This window comes from Rhincodon typus, chromosome 22, assembly GCF_021869965.1.
Source record: "Rhincodon typus isolate 14 chromosome 22, sRhiTyp1.1, whole genome shotgun sequence".
Lineage (NCBI taxonomy): Eukaryota > Metazoa > Chordata > Chondrichthyes > Orectolobiformes > Rhincodontidae > Rhincodon > Rhincodon typus.
The window spans coordinates 36,358,470-36,382,932 of record NC_063353.1 but is presented as its reverse complement, the minus strand read 5'-3'; the positions used below and the strand labels follow the sequence as shown (position 1 = coordinate 36,382,932).

General features: G+C 41.6%; 1 protein-coding gene across 1 annotated transcript in view; it reads right to left on the bottom strand.

The window, feature by feature from the left end:
- The window catches only part of ucn3l (urocortin 3, like), a 29,236-nt gene extending 4,977 nt beyond the window's left edge, over positions 1 to 24,259 (bottom strand). The window contains exon 1 of the mRNA XM_048610512.1: positions 24,115 to 24,259. The gene's annotated coding sequence lies outside the window, so the exon portion shown is untranslated. The remainder of the gene's footprint in view (positions 1 to 24,114) is intronic.
- Between the last annotated feature and the right edge of the window lie 204 nt (positions 24,260 to 24,463).

Here is a 24,463-nt window from a genome sequence, read left to right as displayed (position 1 = left end):
AAACAGGCCCTTTGGCCCAAACTGGTCCATCCTGACCATGGTGCCCACTCAGCTGGTTCCACTTGCCCGCATTTGGTCCATATCCCTCTAAACCGTTCCCATCCATGTACCTATCCAAACGTTTTTTAAGTGTTGCTATTGTACCTGCCTCAACCACTTTCTCTGACAGCCCATTCCATATACACACCTCTCTGTGTGAAGAAATTGTCCCTCAGGTCCTTCTTAAGTGGCAGACAAGGGAAATTTGATACACTGTTTTGCAGGCAGGGTCTTGGAGGTCCTGCTAGATGGAGTAGTGCAGATGCAGGCCTTCCTCTTTCCCCAGCAATGGAGGTCACAACACTAAACCATTCCATCCTATTCTGATGTCTCCGCCTAAGCTAACGTAGTTTCAATCATTGTGGGGAACGTCCAGCACTGTAGGATGAAGGTAAATGATCTTCTCCACTCTGCCAGCATAAGTGTCCCATCTTCTTTCCGATACCTCGCACTCACACTATCTCTGCTGCTATAGCCACCTGCCCTTGAGCTCATGCTCTGCCACCCTCATTATTGCTTGCAATATTTTCTGACCCTTGCTGTGACCGACCCCAACTACTTACACCACTAACGTTGGACAACTTTGGCACTGCCTATTTGTTCACTCGGGATACCTTGTCACCTGCACCAAAAGAAACCGCTGTGCCATCCACTTTCATTTCCCTTAATACCTGCCTCTGTCTCATTCCTACAGAAATACAATCCACAGCAAAGCAGAAAGACTGAAGCCAGTTGGTGGGCTTCCTGACATTCAGCTCCTCACCCCTAGTATGGAGAACATCCTGACTCTGACCACCCAAGGTGGCTGCCTAACCATGTCTAACTATCTGGATTGGTACTGGATGCTGCCCTAGACTTACTACATGGGCAACCCTGTCTGAAGGCTACTCCCTTGACTTGACTGAGGTTTGCTAACATCGATGACAAGCTTCCTGCCTTTATGTCTACACTAAACAGCAAGATAAGGCAGAAATAATATGCGTACCTAATAGGCATATGAACTCACTGGATATAAGTAACACTTGTGTACACATTTCCAGTTCGAGTTGACAATATATTTGAATAGCTCCCTCTAGCAGCAGCTATTGCTGACCGTACCATATGAATCTAGCTGTGGCCAAACTGACTTATTGGAGTCCCAGTCCAGAACTTTAATTTGCTTTCTCTATTCCAAACTTAATATGAAGAGAAGTCTTGGGTAAATTGGCAAAGTGAAATTCACAGCTTGCTGCAGTGAAACAATAATTATTGTGTTCCCTGGCTGTAGGGTTAAAAGAATCACATTATGTAATTATTCATTTTGATCGGTGTGTATATCTAATAATGGGTGAGGACAAAATTCTAGTATAATGCTTCCAATTATAAAATAACTTGCTAATAATCACAGCTTGGAGCATGCATAAGGAATAAAACTTGGCAAAGTATTGAATTGCTGTCAGTTCCAGTGAAAACATTTCCATGACATGAATGACCGCCCTCAGGAGGAAATAGGGAAAACGTAAGGAAAACTTGAAACAATAAATGGCCATTTAATTTCTAAGTCGCTGTATGGGGTGAATGATGAAGTCATAACTCTATTTAAAATACACACACAACATCTTGACTTGTTTATACACTTTTCACAAGTAACACAGCAAGCAGGAAACTGTAGTCCAGTTAGCCTAACATTTGTCATTAGGAAAATGAGTCCATTATTATGGAAGAAACAGCAGGGCATTTAGAAAAACTTAACACAATCAAACAGAGTCACTAGGCTTTTGTGAAAGAGAAATCATATTTGATAAACTTGCTGAAGTTCTATAAGGATATAAGAAACAGAGTTGATAAAAGAAACCCAATAGATGTACTGTATTTGGATTTCCACCAAAATGTTATATTAAAGATTATTGCACAAGACAGGAGCTGACATATTGGGGGTAATGTAGGGGTAATGTATTAGTGCAGATTGAGGATTTATTAACATGCAGAAAACAGAGAGTCAGGATAAATGAATCGTTTTCAAGTTTGAAATACCTAACTAGTGGAGTGCCACAAGGATAGTTTTGGCAAGTGTTCAAAAACTTGGCAGATGGAGTTTAATATAGAAAAGTGTGATATCTTCCATATGGTATGAAGAATCAAATGGTAGACTATTGTTTAAATGGAAACAGACTCCTGAAGACTGCAGCACAGATGAATCTGGGTGTTCTTGTGCAAAAAATGAGCATAAAGTGCGGCAAGTAATTGAGAAAGCAAATGGAATTTTGACCTTTATTGCTTGGAGGCTGGAGTTTAAAAATAGGGAAGTCTTGTTTCAACTGTACAAGATGGTGATGAGGCCGCACCTGGAGTACTGTGTACAGTTTTGGTCCCAGTTTTTAAGAAAGGATACAGTCGCATTGGCTGCAGTTCAAAACAGATCTACTTCGCTGATTGCTGGGATGAAGGGTTTGACTTATCAGGAACAGCTAAACAGGTCAGACCTTTATTGATTAGAGTTTGGAAGAATAAAGGGTGGTCTGTTGAAACATACATGATTCTGAGGGAACATGACAGGGTAGATAATGAGGAGATGTTTCCACTAGTGGGGGGGATCATGAACTAGTGGACACAGTTACAGTACATTCATTTAAAACCAAGATGTGAAGGAATTTATTCTCTCAGAGGGTAAGACATATCTGGAATTCTCAACTGCAGAGAGTTGTAGAAAGTTTTAAAAAGGAGGTAGATAGATTTTTGAAATATTGAGGAGTTGAGGAATGCAAGGAGCTGGCATGAAAGAAGAGTTGAGGCCTGGGACAGATTAGCCATGATCTTAGAGAATGGCAAAACAGGCTTAAAGGATTGAATACCCTCCTCTTATCTCTTATGATGAGCTTAAGTGCAGGATTTCCATAGTGCCCATCTTACAGGGAATATCTTTCACATCAGACAGAGGCGATGGCATTATACTCTGTGTAGAGGTATGGGTCAGAACTTTGACTCTTAATGCACTTCTTCCACTTGGGCCAATGAGGGCCCTAAGATATTTCCTCAATATATAATTCCCATGCTTGTTCAGGTCTGGAAGCTTCATTGCAGTATAGTAGAGACTGAGGGTGCCACTTAATCCTTGATGTTTTACTCCAGAAAACTGGAGGTTGCAACAAGGGTACGTGATGGACGATGAAGTACTGTGAGAACCAAAGTGAAAAGGAGGACATTCATCAGAAAGGACATTATCAGCTAGAAGAGATGATGGCCTAGGAATATTATTGCTGGACTATTAACCCAGAGACCCAGGTAATAATCTGGGGTCCAGGGTTCAAATCCTGCCATGGCAGATGGTGGAATTTAATTTAATAAAAACTTGGAATTAAGAGTCTAATGATGACCATGAATCCATTGTTGATTGTCAGAAATGCCCATCTAGTTCACAAATGCCCTTTAGGGAAGGAAACTGCCCATCCTTACTTGATCTGGCCCACATGTGACTCCAGACCCATAGTTAACTTTTAAGTGCCTCTGGGTAATTATAGATGGGTAATAAATGCTGGTCTAGCAGGCGATGCCCTCATGGTGTTAATAAATAAAAAAGAAATTACCATCCTACACCAGAGCATTGTTTGCTGCAGCAACCCACGCAGGAATTGTATGTCAATCACCTTTAATAGAATGGAGTTGGATGAAGTAATGTTTCACAGACTGTAATGTTATGATGCTGCAGAAGCTAACATTCCCTATTTAATCCCAAATATAAATCCATTCTGTTCTGAAGAAGGGTCACTGGACTCGAAATGTTAACTCTTTCTCTCCACAGATGTTGCCAGGCCTGCTGAGCAATTTCTGTTTTTGTTTCAGACTTACAGCATCTGCAGTTCAAACCTTTCATACTATTTTGGTCTATCTTCATTTTTCCAGTTGTCTGATAAAAGGTACGGTTATAAACAGATCAAATCCTTTACAAAAACTGATGATCCCTCATTCAGCCATGATAGGTTTAATGCTAGTCTGGCTGCTTGGAAAGAATAGCTATCCTTCAGATTAATTTAAAATATTGTTTGCAGCTAAGGATTGCTAGCCTATTAGCTCCATTCTTGTAGCTGGAGTTACAATGACAGTTGATCACAGAGCTGATGATGAAAAGTGAAGATATATTTACAAATGTATTATTCAATTTGCAATGAAATTTCACCTGTGCCACCTATGTACTGTCAGAAAGTTTTAGTGTTTCTATTCCTTTCTCTACATTTGGATGCAGTCCTAGGGCCTGCAGCCAAGGAAGCCTGCCTGAGTACAGACTTGGAGTTTTGGGGGCTTTTGAAGTTAGAGGTTGCAAACATGCTGAGAATGACCTGGCCAGATTCAGGCTCACCCTCCTCGGCTTTAACTTCTGGTGTTAAGGGTGGCAGGTAGAGTGGCGGTGGAGGGGTCAGGAACTAATGGAGTGTCCTGAGAGGAAATTTCTTGAGGGCCTGTATGTGGTTCTTTTCTGGCTATATACTTACTGGCACCACCCTGCCTCCTTGAGAGGAGAGGTCACCTGGAGTGAAGTCAAGGTCCTTTGCTCTCTGTCGCTTTGCCATTGGTCATAAGCAGATGGAGTACAGGCCTGTGCATATATCTGTCAGACATTGTGTAGCACCTGGCTCTGTATAGCAGCCACCAATCTGTCTATGGAACCAGCCAGCTGTACACATACTGGAGCTAGCATGATACAGATGGTGTTGATGGTTTCTTCCTATCATCTGTCTAGTTTCCTGAGTACGTCTGGTGAGACTCTGGTGAGAGTGACTGCTTTTGCTGTGTCTGTTTATACATTTTAATAAAGTTGTTAATGCTGACACCATGTCATTTTCTCCTTTAGCCAGTTGCTGAGATGTGTTACTGATGTGCTCACCAGAATGTGCTCCTGGCTCTAATTTAGCTAAAGTACCCACTGAGCTGATGGAAAGTGAGGAGGCAGCTTTGCCAGAGCATTCTCTGAGAGATTTGTGTCTTCTTCCTCAGAGGTGGAGGAAGAGGTATTGATTGGAGGGGTTGTTATCTTCACTGCTGCCTCACAGCACCAGGTACCTGGGTTCAATTCTACCCTTGGGCGACTGTCTGTGTGGAGTTTGCACATTCTCCCTGTGTCTGTGTGAGTTTCCTATGGGTGCTCCACAGCCTAAAGATGTGTGGGTTAGGTGGATTGCCATGCTAAGTTGCCCATAATGTCCAGGGATGTGCAGGCTAGGTGGATTAGCCATAGGAAATGCAGGGTTACAGGGATAGGATAGGGGTGTGGGGTGTGGGTATGGGTGGGATGCTCTTTGGAGAATCGGTGTGGACTCAATGGGCTGAATGGCCTGCTTCCACACTGTAGGGAGTCTATTACTTTAGCGGGGATAGAAGGTTTGGTATGTTAAGAATGCATCACAGTAGTGATCATGGGAGAGCAGGACGGCACTTGACAATGAATCTTACTTGATTGCTGGAACATGGAGATGTTGGCATCCCCACACAAACAGTCTTTATCCTCTCCTGCAAGCTCAAGGATTGTCTCCTCATATGGGCCAAGGAGATGAACATTGGCGACCCCACCACCTGTTTTGGCTCTCTCTGCCATATGGTGGGCCATTCTGTCCTGAAATGAGACAAAGAGAGAGATTAAGTGAGATGAAAGTGGCTGGCTCAGTTGTTAATGTTGGTGCAGTTGGGGGAAGAGTGGTGAGGTGTTCTGAGTGTGTGAATAGGAAACATAGCAGGCAGGAAGGTTTGGACGAATGTGGTGGCTGAAAGCCATTGAGGGAAGATGCTACATGAAGTGATAGACTATGAACTTTGATGCGAGTTTTGTGCAGTTAGAGTGAATGTGAGTCTGAAATAGCAGAGAGAAGATGGTGGTGTATACTCTTTAAGAGCACAGAATTATTTGCAGCATTGCTAGGTGTTCTTCTGGACTATGAACACCACGCAGACTTTGGTGACAACTTCTGACCTGATCTGTTGCCATGGTCTTCTTTAGCAGTTCTGAGGAAATGGGATATACTTCCTTTCTACCATCTGTTCACCAGGGTCTCTAGGTCTCTGTCAGCAAAGTGGGTGCCAACTGCCCTTTATTGGCCACCTCCAGGGCAACTTTTCCCACACTGGAACTGTGGAAGGCAATCACTGATTTGCAATGTTTGATTTGGTGCATAGATAGGCTTTAATATGTTGCCGGCAGTGGAAAACCCAGAAGCTCCCAGCAGTGGACAGCACTTTTGCTGCTGGTGAGTACAAAATACTGGTCCCTGTTGAAGCCTGGTGCATACTTAAGAAGTACACAATGGAGATTTCTGAGAGATAACTTGCTAAAAGTTTAGGGAGGGAAACTCTTAATAAAACTTCACAAAATTGATCCAGCCTATTGTTCAGGAAAATTCAGCCCTTATTTTAAAGCAACACTGAATATTGAATTTCTTCACATGATTTCTGAATTTTTTGAATCATCTTGTCCTAATGTTGTCTTCAAGTACCATGCACGTTTCCTTATTGACAAACTGTGGCTACTGGGTAAGTCCAATTACTCTAGAATAACTAATCTCCAAAATTCCTTTTGCTTCTTATAAGTTGCATTTTGCCTCTAATTGCCATTTCCCAAGAGTACCATGATTAATATTGGCAACTATCCAAGCAGTTATAGCACAGACCCCGTCCTTCCCACTTCAGTCCATGTGTCAACCATCAGTTACCTCAAGAAATACGTCACAGTACTTTGTCTTGACAATAATATCTTCTGATCCATTCTGGCATCCAGATCTCCGTTGTCTATCTCATGCTAGCAAAATCTTCTGCTCCTTCTCTCAATTTTAATAGCTGCATTTTCTAAAATGGCAATTCACTAGTGAAGCTGCTAATTATTTTGGAAATATATAAACTCAACAAGCATCACATGAGAAATATCAATGTTCCTACATAACGTAACATTACTTGAAAATCTGTTAAAGAATGTTCATTTTCTAAAATATTTTCCAAGTGATGTTCTGCCACAACAGTGGCCGCACTTCAAAGTACCTAATTAGCTGTAAAGCACTTTGAGATGTCCACTGGTTGTGAAAAGCACAATATAAACAAATCTTTCTTTATTTCAGTGACTCCATCCCTTGCGCATAAAAACTTACTTACACAGAAAACCACTTACTCCTGAATGCTGTTAGGTGTATGTCGCAGGGTTGTAAAACAGCAGACTGTGATATTTCTATTGGAACCTTTGAGGATCAAGGTAACACTTATTTCAGTAATGCTGGCATCCTTAAAGAACCATGTTCTGAGGCATCTCTCACACTCCTAATGGTTCCTGGCCCCAGATTTGATGATCTGTTAGATGGATGTACCTCACCATCACAACTAAGAGAAACTGAAATATCTGTTGCCATTCTTTGTAGTCCACTGGTATGAGCCCGAGCTCAGTGGTTCTAAATGTCAGAATGAATATAAATCGCACAAGCTCTATCTTATATTCCCTGTTAGATAGCCCTGTTAAAAGGTACACATAATGAAGTAGATTACAGCTGAACTTGGGAAGGCACTAGTGTATTTATAAATTCTTCTGTCTTGTCACAGGTAGCTGCGCTGCCTCCGTGAATGGTTATTCTGTGTTGTCTGGTGACCTCCTGCATGGTGTTGTCAAGACAGGTGAAGGAGCTCTCTAATTGATTCACGGTTATTTTCCCCTCAAGATCATGGTCGCTATTCTTGTCAACCAAGGCAGCTGGCCGTCCACCCTATTGCACATCATTGTTCCTTCATTTTGCTTGATTTAATTTATTGTCATGTGTATCTTGGTACAAAATACAGTGAAAAGTGTTGTATAGTGTTGTCATTCTCTGCTGCCATCTTAAAACACAGAAAAATAAACCAAAACATAGAATATGATGGCAGAAAATAAAGAAAGAAAGAAAGTGTCGAACTTTACAGTCCTTCTTGTTAAGTGCTCTGTCATGGGCCATGGACCTGGTGGCCAGGCATGAATCCCCTTCACCACACCGCCACTGGAACGAAAGTCCCACACTTTGGTGTCATCTCACCTCTATTGACTCCCTCACCACTCTGAGTCCTCGCTGGACCTCGCCAATGCAGATGCCACTGATGCTGCTGGGTACCGAACCGGTCCCAAACTCAACTCTGCCGCTGCCATGAGTCCACTTTGGGCCCACTTCTCCGATGCAGCCACTATTGATGCCGTCGAGTTTCATACTGGGCCCAAACTCACCTCCGCTGCCGCCTCCATGAATCTGCGTTGGAAGCAGATGCCGCTGGGAACCCAAACCCACCTCTGCAGTATCAGCAGCCATGAATCAGCGCTGCTGGGCCCACTTGAGTTCCTGCTGCTGGGCCCACTTGCTGCCACGGATGCCATCGCCGCGACCGAGCTCTTCACCAAGATGTAGGGAAAATAGAATAGAAGAGGGAAATAAAAGGGAAGAGAGAGAAAAAAAGAAATTTTTTCCCACCCCAGCTTCTCCTAATCACTTGGGCACAGTCCTTCATCCAATGATATTCCTTCTGACTCATTCGATGATATCGTTCAAAGTGGATGAAGTTGGGGTTTGAATTGGTTGTGCTAGGCTGCTCAAGACCTTGTCATTTTCAGACAGAGAAACACATATGAGCATAAGAAAGGACATACATGGGGGATGGATTCCCACATGTAGGGCAAAATTCTCCCATTCCTGAACAATGTCAGCCAATGGCAAGACAGTTGTGAGAATGGAAAAATGGGACTTCAAGAAAAAAAAAATCTGGTTTTCCACAGCTAGTTTCAACAGCTAGTTAGGAATGTTACTAGTGAGTGGTGAGGGGCCTATCTGTATGCATTAATATTTCATTATTACCAAATTTTGCCTCATTTATATGTAGGTTGCTATTTCCCCAGTCAGTGGAAACTTGAAGGTACCAATTCCTGACATGAAAATCAGAACGGTTACTTGGCAGCTGCAGCTAGCTGGCATCTTTTCTGGGCATCCATTTTGGCCAGTGTTTCCAACATCAGGGTATGTTCCAAAAGCACAGCCACTTGCATCCTCTGCCCATGAGATTGGCATTGGCCATATCATCATAGCACATATCTGACTCACTTATAATACAGCTCACCACTTAATAACTGTATTTTGAAGCTCACTGATATCTTACATTGCTATACTGCTGCAAGGATGTTTCGTGCACAGGGACAGGCACCCATTCATGTGCTGGAACGATGCATTTTTGACCTCTTAGCTTGCTTTCTAAGTGCTCACTTACTTTGTATCAACTTGGATGCTAACAGCATCACTGCGGTCTTGCATTTTTGCACAGATAGAAAGCCATGAATCTTGTCACATTTGTCAGCAATGAATAGTCATGGGGATTAGTATGTTGTTATATGGCATCATGCTACATCAAAGTCACACTTACACCATGTGCTAGCAGCTTATGCGGCAGACACAGTGAATGAAAGCTTCACTCAAATGACTATGTCTCAAAATTTAATGTGAGTAAACCTTAGACTAGAGAAGGGGTCTATGCTAACTCAAGGGATGCCGCCGCAGTCAGTCAAGGGTATGGTCTGATCAAAATCCAGGGTCTTGGATATGGTCAGTTGGCTGATTTAGCCAATCAGAGTCTGGTGATCTGTCTCATTGTAGCCTGGGAGTAGTCCATGGTCAGTTCTGCTGGTCAAGTCCGACCAGTTCAGGGATTAGCAGTAGGCCAGACAGGGAGCTGCACAGAGGTCTGTCAGTGATCTGTTCCATCAGCTGTCGGGGCTACATTCCAAATCAGTCTGAGGGTAGGTCACAGATTTGGTGGCACAGTGATATGTACTGGGGAAGGTGTTGCCTTGGGAGTCTTCAACATTGATTCTAGAATCCATGAAGTCTCATGGCATCAGGTCAAATGTGGGCAAGGAAAAATCCTGTTGATTACCACATGTTGCCCACATCCTAATTCCCAACCCTAATCTCATCTAATAAATCGGTACTCCTCCATGTTGAGCCTCACTTGGAGGAAGCACTGAGGGTGACAAGGGCACAGAATGTACTCTATATGGGAGTCTTCAATGTCCGTCATGTAGAGTGGTTCGGCAGCATCACTACTAATCAAACTCATTCTCAAGAATATAACAGCTACACTATATCTGTCAGGTATTGAAAGAATAATCAAAAGGCAAAAACATATCCAACTTCAACCTCACTACCATGCCTACCACAGAAACAATGGTTCATGACAGTATCAGAAGGTGATCACTGAAAAATCCTCATGGAGATGAAGTCCCACATCACACTGAGAGTACTCTCCGTGACATTGTGTGGCACTACCACTCAGTTAAATGGGATAGATTTCGAACAAATCCAGCAACTTAAGAATGGGCATTCATGAAGTACTGTGGGCCACCATCAGCAGCAGAATTGTGCAATCTGCAACCTCGAAGCTCAGCATATCCCTCACTTTATTATGTTATGCTACACTTGGAAAGTGCACTGATTCTCAAGCCCCTTTGCTCCTGGGGTCACCACAAAAGTTAATGATTTACTCAAAGCATGCTGTGCTCTGTTCGCGACAAATGACAACACCTTCCAGTCACAAAGCATTTCAACTCCCCCTCCCACTCCATGGGCGAAATGTGCATCCTGGGCCTCCTCCAGTGTCACAATGACACCACCCGGAAACTGGAGGAGCAGCCCCTCATATTCCGCCTTGGGAGCCTACGACCCAATGGTCTCAATTTGGACTTTAGCAGTTTCAAAATCTCTCCAGCCCCGGCCTCATCCCATGACCAACCCTCCCTCTCATCCCCGCCTCCTTGACCTGTCCGTCTTCTCTCCCACTATCCGCTCCTCCCACCTCACTGACCAATCCCCACCACTGCCTACCTGCACTCACTTATCACCATCCAACCTACCTCCCCCAGATCCACCCCTCCTCTCTCCATTTATTTCGGAGCTCCCTTCCCCCTCCCCCATTTCTGAAGAAGGGTCCCAAACCGAAACATCAACTTTCCTGTTCCTCTGATGCTGCCTGGCCTGCCTGTGCTCCTCCAGCTCCACACTGTGTTATCCTGATTTACCCTTCTTTTAAAATCAAGTAAGAGAAAACACTGACCTGGACTTAACAAGAATTAATACTTATTACAAATAAGCAAATTCAAATTACAAGTAAATAGCTATAAACTATAAATATATGGCTCTACCAGTTAAGACTCTAATCCCTTTTTTAAAAACTCCTGAACACACATAGAGACAAACAAAGGGGAGGCAATGGCCTTGTGGTATTATCACTAGACTGTTAATCCAGAGATCCAGGTCGTGTTCAGGGGAGCTGGGTTCAAATTCTGTCGCAGCAGATGGTAGAATTTGAATTCAATAAAAATCTGAATGAACGGCCGAATGATGGCTATGAACTCAGTGTTGATTGTTGGGGGAAAAACCCATCTGGTTCACTAATGTCCTTTAGGGAAGGAAACTGCCATCCTTACCTGGTCTGGCCTATAAGTTACCCCAGACCCACAGCAACGTAGTTGACTTTTAACCACTGTCTGGATGGGTGATAAATGCTGGCCTAGGCAGTGATGCTCTCATCTGAAGATCGAATAAATAATAAAACGTTGGTTTTAAGTGTGGCAGGAAAAAAAAACTGGGAAACACAGTTCAATTGCACCAGTCTAGAAAGTCGAATGTCCCTTTGCTTGCCAGGATTTTCTGTTTTCCAATCTCATTCCCCAGGGTCACAGGCCAATTGGTACACCAACTACAAAGGCTCCTACTTACTGGTTAATGGCAACAACGTAAAGCAACAGGCGGGAGAAAATAATGAGTTTTTTTCACTCTTCAGGTATTTTACTGCAGAGGAGGGAGATTAACACACTCTGCCCTTCTAGCAGTGCAAAAACTCCTCAATGAATCAGTGACATCCACAAGCTGTTCAGCTACCCAATGTCTTTTGATTTTAAAACAGTCCTTTTTCCATTTTACTCCACGATCAAAAATAAAATGATATGGTCTTTGCAATCATTATTGTCAAGTCTGGTGATCAACACTGGTTCAAAGAAGAGCGTAAGTGGGCATGACAAGAGCCGCACTGGCCGTATTCAAAAATAAGGTGTCGACCTAGTGAACCTACAACGCAGGAAGGTGTGTGACAAATGCATAAGTAGCGAGTGATAAACATGCCTAAGCAATTTCACAACCAATGGCTCAGATGTAAGCTCTGCAGGCCTGTCACATCAGTCATGAATGGTGGTGGTCAACGGAACAACTGGAGAAGGGGGCTCTAGAAATTACCATTTTTAATAATGGGGCAGCTCAGCACATCAGTTCAAAAGAGAAGGCCGAAGCATTGCCACAACCTTCAGCCAGAAGTGCTGAATGGGTCATCCATCTTGGCCTCTTCCAGCGGTTCCCAGCTTCACATTATGCCAGTCTTCTGTCAATGGATTCATTCCCTATGATGTCAATAAATGGTTGAAGGCACAGTATACTGCAAAGGCCCTAACAACATTAGGGTAATTCTATGGTCACAAATGAACGCTTTATTTGTCTAATATTCAAACCAGTTCATTGTTCGTGAAGCATTTTGTAATGTTTATGAGGTGCACATAAATGTGAGTGTATTTTTTTTTAAAAATTACATTAACCTTACAAGGATATGTGGGTGTTAATACTTGTGATGTATTTACAGAATTATTATAGATAGCTCCAAGGAGATCAAAGATTAATAAACAAAGCAGACTTCAATTAAGTGAAAAATCATTTACACAAATTATAAACTGCAGAAAAAACTGTACAATAATCACTAATAAAAATACAACTATGCTACCATGTCCATATTCTTACTATTTAACTAAAATAATTGTAATACTGGAGAGAGAATAGAGGAATCTGGAAACAAGGATAGTAACTGGACTTTTTGCTCACAAATTGGTTGGACCAAATGGTGTGTACATGACTATACGTGTATAATTTCTATGCATTTCAAGAATAAAAAAAGTGAATGTTTATACTTTGATTGGTATTGTGTATTGTTGATTTCTTAGCAAATACTAAGCAATAATTAAATTTTCACAACCCCAAAATTGGTCATGGTGAGAATGTGTAATGTTAATTTAGGCGATTTTGTTATCCCCTAGTTATATGCAGTGATTATTTTTGCAGAACTAATTCCAAAATAAAATATGGAAGTATTGTGGTAAAATATATCAGAGACACTTCTTACAAATGAAACAAAAGTTGTACGGCTGTGCACATAATTTCATCACAAGCGATCTTGGTGCCCAAGCTCCAAACCTTTTGTCTTGGTCTTCAAATTGCTGGTAGAATGATTGATGATTCAGAGAATGTATGTGAGAGATAGAGAATTACTCCATGAATCATCTGGTTGTGTGTATAAAAATAGGAAGACTGAGTGAATGAACATATGTCTGGAAAAGTGTTGTAGGAGGGAGGGCTTTAGATTTCTGGGGCACCGGGATTGGTTCTGGGGTAGGTTGGACCTGTACAAGAAGAATGGGTTACACCTTAATAGAACTGAGACCAATATCTGCCGGGGAAAATTTAGAAACATAGAATCCCTACAGTGTGGAAACAGGCCCTGCAGCCCAACAAGTCCACATCAACCCTCATAGCATCCCACCCAGACCCATCCCCCTGATCACTACAGGCAATTTAGCATGGCCAATCCACCTAACCCACACATCTTTGGATTGTAGGAGAAAACCCACACAGTCATAGGGAGAATGTGCAAACTCCACACAGACAGTCACCTGAGGGTGGAATTGAACCTGGGTCCTTGATGCTGTGAGGCAGCAGTGTTAATCACTAAGTCACCGTACCAATGTTTAATTTGATAATGCTACTGGGGAGGATTTAAGCTAACTTACCAGATGGGTGGGAACTGGAGGGGGAATTCAGTTAGAACAAAAATAAAGCTGATTATGGGAAATAGAAAAGCTATAAATTAAAATGGAAGGCAGCAGAAATAAGTCCTATAATCAATCGGGGTCAAATTACAAAATTGTGTTAAAAAGGTAGAATTAAATGCACACTTGTAGAAGTAAAAGAGTGTGATCTAATTGTCACTATGGAGACATGGCTGCAGCATAACCAATATTAGGAACTGAATATTAAAGAATATTCTCTATGCCAGTCTCTGCGGTGCAATTGGTCAGTGCATTCGGCTGTTAATCTAGAGTTTGGTGGATCGAGACCACCCAGGGATGGAGCAACCACTGTTCTCACTCTATCAGTTTGGTGTGGCACAGTGGTGCAGTGGTTAGCACTGCCATGTCACAGCACCAGGGACCTGGGTTCGATTCCACCCTCAGGCAATTGTCTGTGTGGAGTTTGAACATTCTCCCTGTGTCAATGTGGGTTTCTGGAGGGGGTGTTCTGGTTTCCTCCCACAGTCCAATGATGTGCAGGTTGGGTGGATTGGCTATGCTAAATTGCCCATATTGCCCATATTGTCCAGGGACGTACAGAATAGGTGCGTTAGACATGGGAAATGTGGGGTTACAGGGGAAAGAGTAGGGGAAAAGTCTGGGTGGGATGCACTTTGGAGGGTCAGTGTGGACCTGTTGGGCCAAATAGCCTGTTTCTATACTGAAGGCACTCTGTGATTCAATATTCAGGAAAGATCAGCACAAAGGATAAGAAGGTGAGATTGTGTTGATAAATGATGAGAGAGGATCTCCAATCAGTACAACAGGATGTAGAATCTGGGTGGAGCTAAGAAACAGCAAGGGCCAACAAACATTGATAGGAGGAAATTATGGGTCACCTAGCAGTAGTTGACTGCACTGAAGACATAATAGACTATGTTGAGCAATCAGCTAGGTCATAGGCTATCTTAGATCTAGTATAATGCAATGAGAAAGACCTAATTATAATCTTGTTGTAAAAGAACTTATAAGGAATAGTGATCATAGTATGATGAAATTTTCCATTAAATTTAGAAATGACGAAAAATCAGATACTAAGTCTTAAATGTAAACAAGGGCAATTATGAAAGCATAAACAAAAAACTAGCTGTGGCTGAGTGGGAATATAAATTAAAGGTCTCGTGGTATAAAGGTAATGGCTAGTATATAAAAAAATCAAACTAGGTCAAGAAAACAAATTCCTATGACACAAAAATACCCAACAGGAAATACAAGAGTGTTTGGCTAACAAAGTGAAGTTAAAGATAGTTTAGATCAAAAGAGAAGGCTTATAAAGTTGCCAAAAAGATTTTAAACCTGAGGATTGGGAGAATTTTAGAAATCAGCAAGGAATGCAAATTTATTGATAGAGAATAGAATATGACTGTAAAATAGCAAGAAACATAAACATTAACTGTAAAAGCTTCTATAGGTAGTACAAAGGAAAATATTATCAAAACCAAATGTGTGTCCAATATAGGCAGAGAATGAAAGTTTAGGAAATAAAGAAGTGAAGGATAAGCTGTCTTCACAGAGGAAGACTCAGACCCTTGGATTTGAATTAATTCAGGGAACCTTCGTAAGTGAGATTGCTGAACTGAAAGAAAGGTATATTAGTAAAATTAGTACTGGAGAAATTAATGGGACCAGAAATTGATAAATACCTGGGACCCACTAACCTTCACCCTAGGGTGTTGAATGAGATGACTCCAGAGATAGTGGATGCATTGTAATCATTTTTAAAAATTCAATTAATTCTGTAATGGTTCCTATATATTGGAAAATTGCAAGTATTACCTCACCGTTCTGAAAGAAAGGAGGGAGAAATTGAGGAAATTGAGACCTTTTAGTCTGATATCAGTAGTGGGGAAATTAGTAGAATCTATTATAAAGGATTACTGGATTTTTAGAAAATAATTGTCTGATTGGCCAGAGTCAACATAGATTTATGAAGGGGAAATCATTTTAACAAATATTTTTATAGATGTTACTTGCATATATTGGTTAACAGGCAGACAGCAGTCAGTAGGAACAAATGGGTCATTCTCACATTGATGTACCAGTGACCAGTGGTGTACGGCAAGGATCAGTGGTTCAGCCCAACTTTTCACAATCTATAGCAATGATATGCATGTGGACAATCAATTGCAATATTTCTAAGCTTGTAGATGATATTAAACTGGTGGGAATGCAAGTTGTGAGGAGGATTCAAAGACTTCAGGGAGATTTAGAGAGACTGAGTAAGTGAGCATGAGCATGTCAGTTGATGTACAATATGTACAAGTATGAGATTATCCAGCTTGGTAAGAGTAATGATGGTACAAAGCATTTTTTGAATGGTCAGAGGTTGGAAAGATGATATGCAAAGGGGTCTAGGTGTCTACGTTCATAAGTCACTGAAAAGTAGCATGCAGTTGTAGCAAGAAATTTCCAAGACAAAAAGTACGCTAACCTTTATTGGAAGAGGGCTTGCACATAAGAGTGAATAAGTTTAGTTTCAAATATATAAAACACTGGTTTGACCACATCTGAGGCATTGTATGCGGCTCTGGTCACTTGCCTGAAGGAAGGATATACCCGTAACAGAGGGTGTGCAGAACTGTTCATCAGACAGATGCCTGGGATAGTGAATATACTATGAGGTGAGATTAAGGAGAATGGTGCTGTATTCTCTGGAGTTTAGAAGAATGTCAGACGATCTCAAACTTGAATTCTTAAAGAGATTGACAGAGTAGACACAGAAAGGATGCTTCTCCTGTTGTGAGGTCTAGAACTAGGGGACACAGTTTCAGAATGAAAGGGAAGCTATTACAGGCCGCAATGAGGAGGAACTTCTTCACTCAGACAGTGATGAAGCTTTAGAATTTTACTCCAGTGTGCTTTGGAAGTTCAGTCATTAAATAAGTTAAAGGGAGTCTGATGGATTTCCAATTACTCATGACATCAGGGGATATGGAGGGCTAGTTCAGGAATATGGCATTGAAGTAGATGACCGATCATGATCTAGAATGGCAGATCAGGCTTGAGAGGCCAATTCATACTCCTATGTTCTTGCATCTGTTTTGACTTTTCGTCTGTGTACTGTATTTTGATCTTCAAAATCTATAACAATGAAAGGAATGAATATCAGGGTGACAAAAAGGTATCTGTGAGAGAGACATAAAAGATAAAAACAGAGAGAAAGTGGAGCTCGAAGGGAGATAAAAAAGAGTGTTTGGAGAAACAAGATTAAGAGAAGAAGATAAGAAAGAGAAAGAGAAAGGAAGCAGCAAGCTTAAAGAGAATGTCACAGATAGAGAAAGGGAAACTTTTGTTTTATTTGCTCTTTATTTCTTTACTCATTTCTAAAAATCATATTGAAAATAAACAAAGTCTTTCAGGATGAAAAATAGGGAAGCGAAGGGTATTATAATGCTTATGTTACTGGACTGATAATCCTGAGATCCATATCCATCTCCTGGCCTACATGTGACTTCAGTCTAATACAACATTCTGACTCCCAGTTATCCTCTGAAAGATCTAGTAATATTCAGTCCTATCTTTTTACAAAAAAGCTACCCAGGCCAACAAGGAATGGGCAATAAATGCCTTCAATACCATGATGCCCAATGGCCTACTGTTATATATCGTTAGTCTATTAAACCAGAGACACATGCAATGTTCTGGGCACCTGGGTTTTGAATCCTGCCATGGCAAATGGTGGAATTTGAAATCAATTTAAAATAATCTGGAAGTAAAGCTCTAATAATGACCATGGAACTGTGTCATCTGTTGGAAAAGCCCATCAGGTTCACTATTGACCTTTAGGGAAGGAAGTCTGCCATTCTTACATGTGACCTACGTGTGACTCAAGACCCACAGCAATGTGGTTGATACTGAACTGCCCTCTAGGCAATTAGTGATGGGCAATAAATGCTGGCCCACTCAGTGACACCCACAAGAACATAGGAGTATGAATTGGCCTCTCAAGCCTGTGAATGAATTTAGAGTCATAGAGTCATACAACATGGGAACAGGCCTTTCAGCCCAACTCATCCATGCTGGCCAGGTTTCCTAAAGTGAACTGCTCCCATTTGCCTGCATTTGACCCATATCCCTCGAAACCTTTCCTATCCATGTACCTGTACAACTGTTTTTTAAATGTTGTTATTGTACCACTTCTACCACTTCCTCTGGTAACTTGGTCCATATATGCATCAACCTCTGTATGAAAAAGTTAACCCTCAGGTCCCTTTTCTCACCTTAAATCTATGCTGTCTAACTTTGGACTCCCCTACCCTGGGAAAAAGGTTTGATCCCAGCTGTCTATACGTGACATATGCCTCCTTCTTCTTCTTAACCAGAGCCTCAATTTTTCCAGTCATCCAGCATTCCCTAAACCTACCAGCCTTGGCCTTCACACTAACAGAAATATATTGTATCTGAACTCTTGTTATCTCATTTCTGAAGGCTTCTCACTTACCAAATGTACCTTTATCTGCGAACAGCCTCCCTCAAACAACTCTTGAAAGTTCTTGTCTAATACTGTTGAACTGGTCTTACTCCAATTTAGAACTTTAACCTTTAGATCAGGTCTATCCTTTTCCACGATAACAAGGTGTAGAGCTGGATGAACACAGCAGGCCAAGCAGCATCAGAGGAGCAGGAAGGCTGATGTTTCAGGCCTAGACCCTTCTTCAGAAATGGGGGAGGAGAAGGGGATTCTGAAATAAATAGGGAGAGAGGGGGAGGCGGATAGAAGATGGATAAAGGAGAAGATAGGTGGAGAGGAGACAGACAGAAGGGCTACTGGACCCGAAACGTTAACTCTGATTTCTCTTCACAGGTGCTGCCAGACCTGCTGAGATTTTCCAGCAATTTATGTTTTTGTTATAAATCATTTTAGGGCCTAAGCATCTTCTCCCATGTCCTTACCCCAAGCCCCACACATCATATGGGCTGCGACCACAACCATCCAATTATCAGCTACTAATGGTCACAATTAGCAGCTATTAATGCCCCCAGGCTGATCTTTAACCATCCCTTTGTCTGCTCAGCTGTTGTTCTCTCTCCGGGCTTCAAGAACTCCTGTCTGCCTAATTCTTTACCATCCATATATAACTAGATAATTACAATTGAATTGTCAAATACATTCTTTTTAAATTCAAAATCTCCGTCACAATCAATTTGAGCAGGAGGATAGAGGGGAACCATTTCACCCCTCCTCACTGGATCATAATACAGATTCATACATATACATTGGCATGTGGGTCAACTCAAATGCAATTTAATTTCAAGTGTTCTTTTTTCAATTGGCTGTACACTCTGCTTTGTTTAAGGACCCTATGTCATTCTCCCAGATTCTCTGTCTCTGTTCCAATGATGCCATCTTCCATAGCAGTGCTTCTGACATGTCTTCCTCTTTTTTTCTACCGAGGACTTCCCCAAACCATTGTTGACAGGACCCTCAGATGTGCCTAACACATATCTAGCACTTCTGCCCTCACCCCTTCCCTCCGTCCCCGAACAATGATAGGGTTCCTCTTGTCCTTAATTTCCACCCTGCCAATCCCTGCATTCAAAAGTTCATTCTCCACCTTTACTGCCACCTCTAGCAGGATGCTACAACCAAACACATCTCCCCTCTCTTGTTAACATTCCACAAAGACCGTTCCCTCAGTGACAACATAGTTTACTCTTCAGTCTCTCTTAACATCTCCTCACAGCCCCGTGGTACCTTCCCCTGCAATCACTAAAGGTCCTCTTACTTCCTCTCTTTTCACTGTCCAAGGCCCCACACACAGCTTTCAGGTGAAGCAGCTGTAACTCTAAATTAGCAATACTAAATGCAGACCGGGTCACCGCCTTTTGGAACACCTCCAGTTTGTTCATAAGAATTACACTGATCTTCCATTTCCATGCTATTTAAATAAACCTTCTTATTCTCAAACTAAGATCTCTGTCATTGGGTTGCTACAGAGCTCCAGCAAAACCCAATGGAAGCCAAAGGAGCGGAACTTCATTTTCTGCTTAGGCCATTTATGGACTTCAGGACTTAACAGTGAATTAAACATTGTGCTCCATCTTAATTACCAACCCATACCCCTCCTTCACTGCACAGATTTACTGTCAGCACAGGTGACCTATTTTCTACTATTCACACAAACCATTAACACTAAAAATAATGTCAAACTGAGGTACGGTTCTGAGGAAGGGTCACTCGAACCGAAACATTAACTTGACTTCTCTCCACAGATGCTGCCAGACCTGCTTAGCTGTTCCAGCAATTTCTGTTTTTGTTCCATTATCACCTATTCTGCTCGATATTGCTCCTTTACTACCATTAGTGCTCCCTTTATCTTTTGCTCTTACTTTCACCATTTATTCTTCTTCCATGCCTTTTCAACAGCATAGAAACTATCATTTTCTAGCCCACTTCCATTTGAAGATGTCTTATTGGAAACAAAACATTAACTGTTTTTTCTCACAGATACTGCAGACTTGCTTAGTTACTCCAGCATTTTCTGTTTTGATTTCAGATCTCTAGTACCCACAGTTCTTTGCTTTTACTTCGATGGTACAAGATTACTTTCATCTTAATCATGGAATCAAATGAATAATCCTCATGAAAAATTACAGTTTTAACCAATGTTGTTATTTGCTCCAATCAATTTAACAAAATCCTTCTTTTAGTGTGTATAATACGGAGGGAATAACACATTTTCTTTAGGTTAAAGTTATGGTGAGATCTGTAGATCTTTTGGACCAAAAATATTTTATCCAGTAACTGAAGATTCAATCTTACTATGCAAACAAATTCAGACGTGGCTCTTCATAATTGTCAAATATATCTGTAACTAATCCTCTCTTTAAAATAATCATATTATTTTGGCACATACAAAAGAAAGGTAAAGTGATGTTTCAATTTTAGAAGTCTAGATGCATTGCATGACTGTCAATAAGAACTCACACTTCATAAATATTGAAAGAGTTTATTCAATGAACAGAAAGACAGTGAACAAGCTGAAAAAAGTATTCAAACAGAAAAACTAGAATACAAATTAAATGATATATTTAGTGAGAATTGTGGTGTCCACAGCAGCTTCAATGCTAACTGCTAAGCCTTAATCAATATATCCTAAGATGTGGGTGCCATTTATCACTTAGTTAACTTCAAAACTCAAAATACATGGATCAGGGATCAATCTGAGATTTACCATCTCAGTGGCAGTACAAGAAGAAAAAAAAATTACAATTGTACACTTGAAAAATAAGAAATAGGATTGTAATTATATTTTATGAAGGAAAGTTAATGGCAGGCATTTGCTAAGGTGACAATGTAAGATTTTTTTTGTGCATGGGATGTAAGTGACACTGGCTGTGCCAAAATTTATTGTCCATCCCTGGATGAGATGGTGGTGAGCTGCCTTTCTTTTGTTCATTTACAGGGTGTGAGTGCTGCTGTTCTAGACAGCATTTATTGCCCTTTCCTAATTGCTTAGAGGGCAGTTAACAGTCAATCACATTGATGTGGGTCTGGAGTCACATGCAGGTCAGACAGGTAATAATGTCAATTTCCTCCCCAAAAGGACACCAGTGAACAAGGTTGGTTGTTCTGGAGAACTCACAATAATTTTATGGACATTATTAGACTCTTAATTCCAGATTTTTAAAATTGAATTCAAATTCCACCATGGTGGAATTCAAATCTGGATCAACAGTCTAGCTGTTACACCGTTAAACCATCACCTCCCTTTTTGAAAGCTGCAATCCTTGTGGTGTGAGACAACAAGTTGCAGAGCTGGATGAACACAGCAGGCCAAGCAGCATCATAGGAGCATAAAGGCTGACGTTTCGGGCCTAGACCCTTCCAGGGACGTGTTAGAAAGGGCATTCCAGGATTTTGACCCAGCCAATGAAGGAAATGGACTCTATCTTAACCAGTGGAAGAAACCAGCAGTAACTTACGTAGTTGAACTGATACTATAAACTAAAAAAGACGCACATTACAGTTTCCCTTTCAATAAAAATCTACCAGTAATGGAGAAAAAACGCTCCAAAAAAATCACGTGAACGCACCTCGCCTGCTACCATTTACAAAACGCAAAGCTAGTTTACTCTTCTTCGAAGCCTGTGTCCCTCCCTCCTCCTTCTGCAGACTGAAACACCCCCATCAGTTATTCTATCTAAAACAGGAATTTGAAAGTCGAAGCACAGTTTCAACAAGGATTGGATTAGACTAGACCAGAAGTACTGTGCTATACTGTTCTAATTCCGCCCTCTTTGAAGCCCAATAGGAAGAGGTGAATTTGGTTTGGTCTAGTCTAATCCAATCCTTGTTGAAACTGTGCTTCGACTTTCAAATTCCTGTTTTAGATAGAATAACTGATGGGGGTGTTTCAGTCTGCAGAAGGAGGAGGGAGGGACACAGGCTTCGAAGAAGAGTAAACTAGCTTTGCGTTTTGTAGATGGTAGCAGGCGAGGTGCGATCACGTGACTTTTTTGTCGCACGTCTCGCCCGCAAGCAAACGTCACCGTTTGGAGCGCGGGACGGGCGCGAGCGTGACCGTTTGGAGCGCGGGACGGGCGCGAGCGTGACCGTTGGGAGCGCGGGATGGACTGGGATGCTTGTGGCGCGGGTAATGCCCGTTTCCAGGAACGAAAAGGCAGCTCGAAAACGATGGTATCAGTCCCAGAGACACACAAAATAATGAAAATCCCGATAATATTATTTGCAGTGCACTGAAAATTAGGAAAAGAGCAGAGATCGAATCTTCCTAAAATTCGCCCAAGGGGAATGGGGAGTTGTGGGATAATTCGAAGGATCTTTTAAGGAAATGGGCGAGAAATTGGACGTAGGAAAAATAATTCCCAAGCACTTCAAGGAATGGGAAATGGAGGAAAGTGACATCAAGAATCAATTCAGAAAGCAGGAACTTTGGGAAGAGAGGGCAATAATAGATAATCGTTTTGTGGAAAATCAAAGAATTGAGAAAATAATTTGTTATGGGAAAATTTTCCCAATGTCATCTTGGGAGAAAGGGGAAACAGAACAGGTGCTGTACATTATAGGGTGCCAACATGAAAGTATGGAAAAGTTTATCAATTCAGAAAAGACGCGCTGAAAGAAAAGTCTGATCAAGCAAACTCTCAAACAGCAGAAAGGCATCGCCAGGAACCAGAAATATGTTTTGCAAACTATCCACTGGCTGCAGAAGCTGAAGAGACTTTGTTTTAAAAAAATGCAGTTGAGGATCTTGCATGTTAGGATTATGGAATGGGGTAATAAGAACTCTAAGAGCAACAAAACATTTTAGAATAATTATATTTCAAGACTGAGCAAGCCCAGGAAATGTACAGTATTCCAGAAACTGTTTTTTAAATTACAAAGTAGCTGCGAGAAATATTAGCAATTTCGAAGAATTAATGAAAATATATTCCGAACCGCCGAGGACTGGAGGACATGTGGTGGGGTGCGGGCGGACGGCAGGATAGATAGTAGGAAAGTTGGGAGACGGTTTGGTGGGCGAGTTAGATGGCAGGAAGGGAGAGAGTGGGGCAAAACCGTGGTAAAATCGGGAAGAAACCTGGTCGTCAGCGTACTGGAAATGGGAAGTAATCTTTCCGAGGTCCGTGCTCCTCCAGGGATTTGAAAGAACGGAGAAAATAGAAGCAATTCCTGCGAATGTAAGGCTCGGGAACGGCCTCCGTAAACAACGAGAACCGGGAAGATGCGGGCATCATGGAGAGAAAATGGCCAATCTGAGGGTTGGGGATAGGTTATGAAGAGATGAAGACATGTGAATGCAAGAAGCAGGAGAAAAAGATCTTCAGGTAAAACTGCTTCATCGTTGTAGCTTTACAGTCTCCTCGGATGTGTTAAGCAGGAGGGGTAAGAGAAAGATGCCTTGTTGTCCGAAACTGCATGGGAAGCGACCAAAACCTCCCAGTCACCCAAAATTCTCACTCCCGTGTATCTTCACACATAATATTAAAACGTGATCGTAAGATCTCTCAGTTCGCTCACTTGAAACGTTCACTCCCGTGGTATTTGGAATTTATTCATTTCTGAACTGAGTCTTTTGACACAGTACCTCAGGATTGCAACGCCGCGCAACTTTTGAAAAAAAAACCACTAACAGTCAGGGAAGTCTGGTGATTCTAAATCTTGAAAAATTAAAATTTTCTCTTAGGCATTACAATACTCTTAAATGTTTACTTACCGATTGATGATACCAATTTAAAACCCCGAAAATAAAGTTCAGTTGTGAAACTTCAATGTTAATTAATTGCAAAATTGAACCAACAGTCAGTCACTCCGTTCGCTTGATTTTACCTCTGGATTTCTTTCTTGCATTCCCCCAACTTTTTTTTTCAGTGAAGTAGTTTGTTCCCCCTATTAAAACAGCCTAGTCTGCCTCTTAAATCAAACCCTGAGATCACGGGGTTGGATTCGTAACATTTACGTCGTGCTTTTTTAAAAGCTGATTTCATTAAAAGAGCAGAAGCAAACAGGGAGCTGACAGGTTCATTCTCGTACATCTGACATTGTTAATATCTTCAGATACATAT